This window comes from Seriola aureovittata, chromosome 22 (genome assembly GCF_021018895.1).
Source record: "Seriola aureovittata isolate HTS-2021-v1 ecotype China chromosome 22, ASM2101889v1, whole genome shotgun sequence".
Classification (NCBI taxonomy): Eukaryota; Metazoa; Chordata; class Actinopteri; order Carangiformes; family Carangidae; genus Seriola; species Seriola aureovittata.
The window spans coordinates 19,227,822-19,239,360 of NC_079385.1; positions in this window are offsets into that span (position 1 = coordinate 19,227,822).

Sequence of the window (11,539 nt, forward strand, 5' to 3'; positions counted from 1 at the left end):
ATGAAACATTACATGAAACAATGCGCCCAGTGTTGAGCCAAACTTTTTGTATGAAACAACTTTTTCTTTTTTCTTTTGCAGTTTTACAGCAACATTGTTCCAAAATGAACCCGTGTATGCTTTTGACAATCCAAACTTTTGTTTGTCCCGCTGCTCTCATCGCCTGGCGACAATAAGGCCGGCTCTCAAGGTTAAGCCGCAGATGTGTTAATGTGCTAAGACTGTGTGATCGGGCTTTTTTTATTTTTTTTTATTTAAGGAATTTGAAGAAACAGTCGAGTGAATACCGGAGGGAGAAAAGAAAAGGGAAGGGATGAAAGAGGGGAAAAAGCTCATTTCTGCTGACATGGACGGGCTGCTTAAAGGGGGGACAGCGAGCCAGGGCAGCAGAGAGTGACAGAGCTACAATGGAAACACAATGGAGACTCTCCTTCCCCCAACACCAGCCATCTCCCCTCACTGGGTTTTTTATCCCACTGTCGCCCCTGCCAGGCTGACAACACGGGCCAGGCTTGTTCAGCAGAGCCGCAATAAGACAACACTAATAAACGCCAACTGGGGGGGAAAAAACAACAAACAGCTTACACTTTCAAATTTTACACTGAACTAGTCAGGGCTAATTCCTCCTCCAATGTTTAGGGGAAAACACCAACCCTCACTAACCCCCTTCTCTTTTCTCTTAAACTACCCCATCCCAACCCCAACCTGTTTATCCACTGTCAACAATACAGGCCTGCCGTTGGAGCGAGGCACCTGCTGCTTCCTGGTTCACGGGTGGCGATCAGGAGGCGTTCAGATAAACAAACTCCGTCTCGTTCGGTTCGGGTGTTGACAGCGGCGCATTCCCGCTTTTCATCTGCTCCTCTCTTACGCAACCCCACACTACACTGGCGCTCTGCAATGCTTTCTTTTTCTTTTTTTTCACAGATTGGTTTCCCTCGCTAGGGTTAAGCATATTTCTGTCTGTGTGTGTGTGTGTGTGTGTGTGTGTGTGTGTGTGTGTGTCTTCACTTTGCTTATTCTGCACCTTAAAAAAAAATTGCTTGTGCAGGCACCATTAAGTGCAGCGTTCCCTAGAGCAGGAGCGAGATGAACAGTTTATCTGTCTATTACAGTATAAATCACACGCACTCTCATATTATCGTGACTAAGGCCCTGATGGAAGAACTGCTGTAAACTCAGTAAACAACACCGCCGTGGCTCAGGTGAATCATCAGACACATTAGAGCCCGAGGGGCCTCAGGTAAGCTTCCAATCAAAACTTACTAATGACTTTAAAGAACGTTTTTTTTTTTTTTTTTTTTTGCACACGTCTCCAGCTCTCGGCCTGATCTCCAGCAGATACATTTGAGGCGGTGGGTCGTCAAAAGAAGTTACGGTGCTTTTCTTTGTCCGCCTGCTTTGTGCGACTGTCACTGGAGGGTCAAGGTCTATTAGCGGCATTCTTATCTCTTCCTCGCCGTTTAGACTGCACTTAAGTAAATTAGAGGCCACGGTGAGCACACACACACACACACACACACACACAAACTCCTCCCTCGGCCCTAATCCATCCTTCCTAAAGTTCGCTTGCTGTCCCGGACGAGGCCTGATCCCTCAGTGTGAACGTGCAGCGGCTGGGAGTGTGTGAAGAGCAGTCGGCGGCTCGTTCGTTCCCGGTGTGTGAATAAAAGCAGCATGTCGCAGCGTCCCAGTGACCACTGGTTTGGCGACTTGACGCCTCTACGCTCCACGTATATATTGTTTAAAGTATTTCCGTGATTATATTCCGGCGGGTAGTTGATACCTGAAGCTATCGACAGACCAGAGTGTGGAAATGAGATGACTCGTCTCTAACAACCCCCAGATTCCTTTAAATGCTTTTCTTTCATGTTCATTAACATATTTTAAATTCTCAAGTCCTGCAGTATCTTCATGTGGCAGCTGTGGTATGACTGAGGTTCGGGGCGTTATGGTGGAGGCGTGCATTAATGCAGCTCTGTGATGAGAGGTGTGAACACCTTTACTTTCGGTCTAGACTTCCTGCGTAGACGTTGAAGGTGAGGTGTGAAACTCTCCAACAGAAAAACGTAACTGACCGGCGTCAAACCCACGTGTCTGAAAACACTTCGTCTGCTGCGTCAGCTTTTTTTTTTCTTACCAACTACCCCCCAGCAGTTAACGGTCATTTTCTAAAGACTACCGGGACTTTTTCAGGAACCTTTCAAAGGAACTAAGGAACTTAACCTGTATTTCAGCCGCCCCAGTTTTAGTCCCTGAGTCATAGTTCCTGCTTGTCACTCAAGGAAATACTGTACCACAGAACGTGTCACTGAGAACCCTGATGGACGCTTTGCCTGTGTTTTGTTTTTAAGTAGTTGATCCTCCTTTCTCAGGCTTTTCTCTGGAGCTCTAGTCAGTGAGCCAATCAGAAGAGAGGAGGCTCTGAGCCTCTCTACCTTTATCATATAGGCGACCTTTAACATTAGCATCATGCTATAGATTGAGCATATTGGTGTTTTAAAGGGGTTTAAAACTGATTGTAATATGGTGGATTTCTAGGTTTTACTATGTGTTTGGATCTTGGGAACTACAACTTTTTCCTTTTTTCTCTTGCCCCATAAAAGTTTTCTTCTCAGTGCAATTATCTTTTTCTTTAAAACTATAAGCTCACATGCTAACATGCCAAAACCCAAGGTAGCACTGACAGGTACTGACTGAAGTATTTGTGGCTGCTTCAGGCAACAGAACACACTGGGAGGGCAAACAATCTGTTCAGCTATTTATCCATAAATTACTTTGTCAGGATCTTTAAACGTTGGCAGATGGATCATACATTTTGGAGTTTGCAGTAAGGAACATGATTAATGTTTTCTTTTTTAATTTTCCAAAATGAATTGGGACTAATGAGCAGAAACTATTTGACTTCACTTTTGTAATGGTTTTTAATATCATGCCTCTCATACTCGTTTCCATGATATAATACATTTCAGACTTATCCTGACATGTTGTGGGCGTGGTTGATATTGGCAGGCAGTTACGTCTCCCAGACAGCGAATGCATGTGAACTGCAGCGCTTGTGAAATCATGTCGTAGTGCAACTATCGGCCCGCTAAACATTAAACTGCAGCGCTCCATGGCGATGTGATCACAGACCATCCATGACCCTCTCGCCAGAGCCGCCGCTGGTCTCTCTACATGCTACAGCGGTCAACCCAGGCCAGCATTACCTCAGGAAAGAGATTTTGCTGTGAAAACACCAGCAGTCTCCGCTGGCTGCCTCCAGTACAAACACTCCCAGGGCTCCCAGAGGGAGGTGGAGTGGCTGTGGAAGCAGAGCGGGGCTGGAAGGACCGGGGGAACATGGGACAGTGGCAGGGGTCGGGGGGACAGTGTGGGTCAGGGAGGGTGAAGCTTTGACTCTTTATGTGGCATTCTTGTGCCGCCGTATGAAAATAACACGGTTGATCGTCACTCTGTTGTGGCTGATTTGGATCAGTGCGCTGATCTGCAGCTGCCAGTTTTAAACAGGGATATTATGTCTTTCTGGCTGTTTTGGCGACGCCTCTCAGTGTAACATCATCTGATGAACAAAACTCTGCTGCAAGCAGAAACTGGAACACAAAACTAGTGGTCAAAGATTAACTCAATTAACACAATTAATGTGGCCCAGGTTGCACACCGTGTAACTTCTGTGTCTTGTTGTGGAGAAAAGCTTCACATTAATTTTTGCTTTCCAATATCTTTCTCCAGCTCACTTATTACGCAATTTGTTTTGGGCTTGTCCGGCCGTGCGTGTCCCTTTTGTGTGCATTGCATTTCGGGGAAAATAGTGTCCAGAACCATTTTTCACGAGAGCAATAAGGGAAGAAGGAAGTGCATTCAAAACTTGACCTGTTGATATCTGATGATCAAGGCCGTAACGGAGTTCAGTGGTTGTTCAGGGACAGTAACGGACTTTATATGGCAACGTTTATCTGGAAATCCAGGGCGATGTGTTGCCATGTTTGACCTTCAATACAAATATGCACATTTTCTCACAAGCACCAAAGTTACACAATAAAGCTGATTTATCTTCCAAATTATGATGCGTTTATAACTTAAGTTGTATCAATATTGCACCAAATGCAACTTTTTGCTGTGTTGACAATGAAAACCAGTCAAACACACACCTTTATTACAGGTGTGTGAAGCCAGACTAAACATCATAACTAGGATTAAATTGGCTCGTTCAGCCGCAGGGCAGTCATTTGTTTATCTGTTGTCTTTTGAGTTTAGTTTTCAGACAACATAGCGTGTCAAAAGCGATGATGTTGATCGGCCAACTTGGAAAAGCCACATGTTGGAAGTTCCCAGCGACACATGAAAACGCCATATGCAAATGTGGTCCAGGTGCATGGCGCTGAAATAAAAGCCCCAACATTCCTCTGTGCTGGTCAGTGCGAATCTGCAAATCTGGACGTTCACACTTCTCCAAACAGCTAATTTATCATCAGTGATGCTTAAGCCTCTCTATGAAATCCATCAGCCACAGACGATGAGCGAGCAGAGAGATATCGACCGTCCAATCAGAGCGCACACGGCCACATGAATTAAGTCCCTAATGAGATATGGGGTAGATAGTCAGAGGGGAGGAGATACAAGGTTGCACTAATGTGTTTTGCCACTTCCCTCATCATTTCTCCCACTTCCTGGGGTGCTGCAGATAACCAGCCCAGATTCCCGTGTGCTTGCCAGCGATTGGCCGCACCAGGCTTATTTACCTAATAAGGCTTGTCTGATTGGCCCACGGGAGACAATGGCATGTGTAAACAGCCCCGGGGCTCTGGACAGCCGACGGACACAGCAGTCCCTTTGTTAGTTAGGTAGCTACTCTAACTGTTGGCAGTCGACACATGCATGATCACACACACACACACACACACACACACACCCGGTGGTTGCAGTCAAGAGTTGGACTTACTCTGGGTTTTAAGGCCAACTCTGAAACTGGAATATTTGGGTAAGAACTGCCAATAGCCAGTTACCTGTGCCAATATTTAACATCTTTAAAGGTGAGCAGTATCAAGAGGTTATTCACTCCTGCTCGACATCAGGACTTCTGCCATAAAGTGCTGGTAATGCACAGGACGCCTCACTGTTCCAAAAGGTCAAACCGACATGAACACCGCATCAGAGAATACAGCCGCTCTCAGTCCATCACTTCGCCCCAGACTGAAATATCTCAACAATTAGTGGATGGATTGACATGAAATTCGGTGCAGATATCCATGGTCCAGAGTTTGACGATCCCCCTGACTTTTCCTGTAGTTTTTATTCATCCAATGAAATATCTAAATCTGTAATCTACATCTACTTGTAGTGACGTTTTAGGCTGTTTTCATACTGGAAACGGTGAAGTTGACGAAGTTGAAGTTGAGTTGTTTTGCTTTCAGTAACAGTTCCACCTCGTCGTTAGTGCAAGCAAAGAAATCTCTGGTCTTACTGCTCGCCATTGCTGTTTTGCTGTTTTGTAGTATTTTCTGGCAACTGAGCAACCAACTGCGGAGTCGACAATCAGCTTCCTGTTTACACCGGCATGCGCATTTCCAGTGTATGTGAATGGCCGTATGACGTGTTTTCAGGCGTGTTGGTTAGGACAGATTATTTGTGAAATGGAGCTAAAACGCTCGTCTGGACGGAGACCGTTTTTGTTTTAAAACACAGTTTAAATCGAAAACTTATTAGTGTGGATGTAGCCTAAAAACCACTAGCATGGCAAGTGTGCAGTCCCATTTGTCATCCAAAAATACAAGACTTTCTCTCTCAGTTTTTCTTAATAATAACATAATTTGTTGATCATGTGGTTCCCACTGAGGAGCCTGTGATGTGTTGTCAACTAGAACCTTAAGAAAGCCGGATACTTGCTCTAGAAGAATATTGTATCTAACGCAGATGTAAGGAATAACTTGGAGAGATCTGGTGTGCATTGAGATGTGAAACTCTGCATCTTTAAATGTGGCTCTTCATGCCAGGAAATTCTACATGGCAGATGTTTCTTTCTTGTAGTTTTTTTTTTGGCATGGATGGGAAGCTGATGCCTCAGTCTAAGCTTCATTGTAGTACAATGAAAAAAGAAAAACCTTATTTTTGTGTATGTAAATGTAGAAGAAATAGGAAAGAAATGATCTGAAATTAGAATAGATTAATATTAAACTCCCCGAAAAGTACGCAGAGATATTAAAGCTGCAACATCTGTCCAAAGACATCAACTTCTTACCCAGTTTATTAAAAGGTGATTAACGCATGACTTGGCCCAGATATAAACGGAGTGGTATTCAACACACACTCTTTAAACACACCTTTGCAGACGGTGCCAAGATCGTGTCATCAAACACGGCTTAGCTAATGTATGTCCCCTGGCACTGCAGCCAGATGAACAGAATACAAACACCTGTCTGCTCCACTTTTTCTGTGGATTTGTGATGCGGCTAAGAGGTGCCAGTCAGCTATCAGTCGCTTTCTGCGCCGCTCAGATGGTTTGGCTTTGAGTCTGCACGTTCGCTGTGAAGAGCAGCAGCAGGCTTCGTGTGGCGTTGGGTAAACCCCGGTGACAGTTTGTGGATGCAGGCCCATGCAAATGTGCTGCTGCCACGGAGTGTTTTTTTGACAGGTGAGGGTTCAGTTTGGCCCCGGGGGCTGGGAGAGTCGGCTGTCCGTTACACAGGCCAACCATGGCACGAGGTGGTAAAACCTCTCCTGAGAGCCGTGTGCCGCCGCCGCCGCGGCTACAAACATGGGAATTCACCCCAGAGGAGCTGCAGCGGGGATCTCATGGGAAAACTTAGACATCAGATTCCCAAAGAAAGGAATCTCTGATGTTTTCCTCTTTAATCAAGCCTCAAGACAATTAAACACAGGAGGGAAAGATTGATTGAATGGAACAAAACACTAATTTACTGCATTTGTATTTTACTTTATTGTACTTTTTCTGCAAAAAGCCACTCGCAGTGACTTTCATCCCTTACACTGTTTTATCTTTTCTTTTTTGTTTTTTTTTAGGTCAACAAAATGCCAACACCATGACTCAGAATGTGAAGCGAAACACCACATGTTAAAGCAACAAATGGCAGTTACTCTTGTTATTGTAAATGAGTAGATCGTTTTTGTTTTCATAGACTTTCATTTCAGCTAATTTAGTGAGTCATTTTATTTCTTTATGTCTTCCTAAAAGGCAACTAGCAGGGAAATAGTGATTTCGTAGAAGGTTTCCCAGAAACAGATCGATCTTTTGAAGGAATAGTGAGACATTGTGATGAATACTTGTTTTCTTAGGGTTAACAAGAAGTATGTTGCTACAGCCAGGAGACAGTTAGCTTAGCATAAAGCCTGAAAACAGGGGGGAAAAGGAGATGAGCTGCTAGCTAGCAGTAGCTGCTGCCCCTCTTTAAGCTAAGCTAAGCTAACGTCACCTGGCTGTGTCTTCATATTTAACATACACACACGAAGGTGGTTTCAATCTTCCCACGAGAAAACAAATAAGAGTATTTCACAAAATAATTCAAGCAAACAGGAAGTTTTCTCACTTTATAGAAAAGTATTTAAAACAATAAGGGACCTTTTAAGAATAAAGCAAACCAAGTATATTTCAACTGTATTAAATTTTACATTTTATATTGTTCGACAGTGGAAACAGGTTTTCCATTAGTTGTGAATCAGATTGTTGTTTGCGGTTTATTTTAAGAGAACTTAAAGAACTTAGCTTGACCTCATTTGTGTTGCATCATGTTCGTTTTGCACATTTTGCACAGGTTAATGGAGGTTTTCTTTCTCATGGTGAAAAAGTACTTCACTCATGTAACCTTCCGTCTTCCCTGAAATATTTCCTTCTTTAACTGCAATCCTTCATGCCTCACCTCTCATAACTTCTCCCTAGAATATGTCAGCTTGCGCTCTCTCAGGCCGTCATTCATTCCCTCTGACGCTGTCTGTCACAGACTGAGGTTTGTAGCTCGTAGCTGCTCCCGAGGTGAACCCGTGAACTTTGTGCCACCTTCAGTGCACGTCGCGCTCCGCAAAGACAATTTCTGAATCTAAAATCTTGTGTCTTTCCAAGACCTTGTTGCATGAATCAGGCAGAAATCAGTGCATTCAGAGCCACTAGAGAAGGTTTGGATGCTGTTTGTTCATGTGCACACATTCGCACAAACACCCCGAGCTTTTTAAACTCATCTGCCGACGAATCTCAACGTAGCAGCAGCAGGCTTGTAAGCCTGTTGCAAATGTGTGAGAGTAAATGTGTGTGTGTGTGTGTGTGTGTTGGGGGGGTGGTGAGGGTTTAGGCACGTTGTCTGCTAGGCCGTCCAAGAAGCCCCAGGGCACCTCAGTAAAAGAGATAATTATCTTTTATCTGCTATGTTGTGACGGGAGATTATGGTTCAAATTTACGATTGTTAAGGAGACAATGCTACGCGAAGCTGCTCTTTTGAAAGTGGCGAGGGGGTCTCGAACAAGTGAGAGAACTCCCACAATGCCACGACAGCTCATCCCTCATGTTTCAGGCTCGAGGTCTTTGGAAAACAAAAGAAAAGGATAAGAATAACAACAGCCACTTACTTTCAAAAAGGACTATACAAATCCTATAACAAATTTAGATGATGCTATACTGTATGGGTATCAAAGTGATATCATAGGAGATAAAAGATAAGCCAGACCACAGTAGGCGAGCTCACTGTCAATGTAGGCTCACTATACAGCTCAAAATACCTTTACAATACCTTTATTTTTAGCCTTGGGTTTCTATGAAATAAATATAGTGCCCCGGCAGAGAGTTTAAAAGTGTCTGTTGTAATCACACAACACATTTCAGAGTAGTTTATTATCTCATGTGTCGCAACAATACTTCTATGGTATAAGGAAACATGAGCAGAATTTTTTGATTTTGGATCCACTTGATATTATGTGCTTAAGTAACAGTTTGACATTTTAGCTGAGAGTTAGATGAGAAGATTAATAGGACTGTCTACAGGCTACAGGCAGTGTCCAGTTAGCTTAGCTTAGCATAAAGCCTGGAACCAGGGGGAAACAGCTAGCCTAGCTCTGCACAAAGGTAATAAATCTGCATACCAGCACATCTAAAGCTAACTAATTACGTTGTTTGTTTAATCAGCAGTGACTTCAGTTTTTCTATGGCGTAAACAAACGAGCTATAGCTTGTCTTGCTAACGTTGTGTTTAAAAGACCAGAGGTTGTAATACGTCCTCTGAGAAGCACTACGTCTTCAGAGCAGACTGGACGCTACAGTGACTCAGTATCGGAAAGTGACGAGACCGGCTAACCGGGCCAGAGCTAGCTGGTTAGCATGCTAACTTCAGTAGAAGAAAAAAAGTTATAGAAATAGAAGCAAAACATGGGGGTTGCTTTCAACCAGTGATAAAGGAGTGAAGTTTGATACGGAACTCACAACGTTTCTTCTAGACTGGTGAGTAAACAGCTGCTAATGCTAATGTTAGCTATGTAGCGATAGCAAAACTTACAAATAGCTCCTTTAACGAGTGAACTTTAGAGTTGCCAGTAGGCAGATTTTTTTTTTTAACCTTTCGACAGAGCCAGGCTAGCTGTTTCCCTCTGTTTCCAGTCTTTATGCTAAGCTAAGCTAACCAGCTCCTGGCTCCAGCTTCGTCTTTGATGCACAGACATGAGAGTGGTGTTGAACTTCTTGTCTAACTCTCAGCAAGAAAGCAAAATTGCGAACTATTCCTTTAACACGTGTCATACAGACTGGCTTGGTATATTGGTGAAAAAATACTCGCACTAAAGTAAAGTGAAATGATAATTATATTAGCATGCAGTAAGATGTTAGATAAATGATAAAGGTGCTTTGTTTCTATCAGCTCATTAATGTCTTTATTAGTACAAACTACTGTAACAGACAAACAGCTCTAGACATATTTCATTTGGGTTTGAATTGTGTAACTGGAAAGAAATCATTAACCCACAACACTCGACCTGCTCCCCCACATGTGACCACACTGACACAGATCGCTCCGTCCTTCAAAACCAATATTACTCTGTGTTTGTATGTGAAAAGAAACCGTACCACGCCTCAACCAGGAGATGAAATGTTTGACAGAAACCATTCGTAGCGTAAAGAAACATGTGATGAAAGAAATAACATATCCTGTGCAAACAAGTTTCTACTTCCTGTGGTGTAATGTCGAGCATTTTTAGCACCGTGGGGAATTGGTATGAAGTGATTTTTCTCTCTCTGTTTACTTTGAAAATGCAAAATTCCCACAAACACCCTTGTCATCAAAGGGGTCATTTTCATTTCTTATGTTTTCCTTCATTCATGTTTTGTTAAAATTATAATATTGTATGAACTAAAACAGCTTTTTTTAAATGATTTCAATTGACAAATGTGCAATTTGAAAGGTAATTTTGTCGCCAAATTCCTCCATGATGGTGACCCCTAATTTGACCTGACCTCTGCAGACGGCGACAGCGACGTCGCCTGGATGAAGATGGACTATTCCTGAGAGCCGATTACAGCCACAAATCTGTCATCATCCTCACCTGAAAGACGAGAGGCAGACGCAGGAAGAGGGAGAGACGGACGGACGGACGCAGGAGAGACAGAAAATAAGTGGTTCGTGTTGACGACGGTGACGACGACGATGGCGATGATGATGGAGGAAAGAGGAGAAGAGATCACGCAGAGGCCACATTCGTCCTCACCTGCGAGCCAGTCGCTGCACATCCAGTCAGCCTTGGCAGACGTCCACAGCCGAACACCAGAGGGAGAAAAGGTCAGCCAGGGGCCATGGGGTCCCACCACGGGGCAAAGCTTTCCTCAATCCCCCTCTCTACACACACACATACACACACACTATTCCCATTCTCATTCCACATGCCCCCTTGACCTCACTATTAAAACACAGGAGCAAATCTCCTGATTGGTCACAGCGGCTCAGAAACAAATGATGCCAAATACCTGACTTCTGTATGGCCTTTTCTGCAGGGAGGCGGATTTGGCATTCCACTTGTGCAAATATATTCCGATATTGGAAATGCAGTTAGCAACAGTCCACGTGAATTTTTTGTGCGGACTTTACAGGCCATGGGCGACATTTCAGCAATGGCTACCAGAACAAATAATGTGTGTTGCATAAGTGAGGATCGACTTAATGAGACTGACGATGGGCAGAGGTTAAAAAAATAAGACATCTGTTTAACTTGTGGCTTCGTCAGATTAATGAAAACTGTGTGGCTGTAACTGGACGTCTTGATGTTGATTTGTTGTGTACTTTTTTTTTTCTTATCCGGGAAAACACTTCCTGTATGTTTTGAGTCACCGGAATCTACGCCACCAATTCGGATGAAAAGCTAATTATCTTTTATTTTGAAAGCTGTGAGTGGGAACGAAAGGTAGAGACGACGAAGTATCGTTCACTCTACAAAGGTAAATTCTGATTTGCTGTCACTCTTTGTGGCAAATAGTTTTATTTAAACCTGTAAAATAAACAGAAGCACAGTGGAAATAAAACTTTCACTTTTAATGTTTTTATCCTGAGTCATGTTT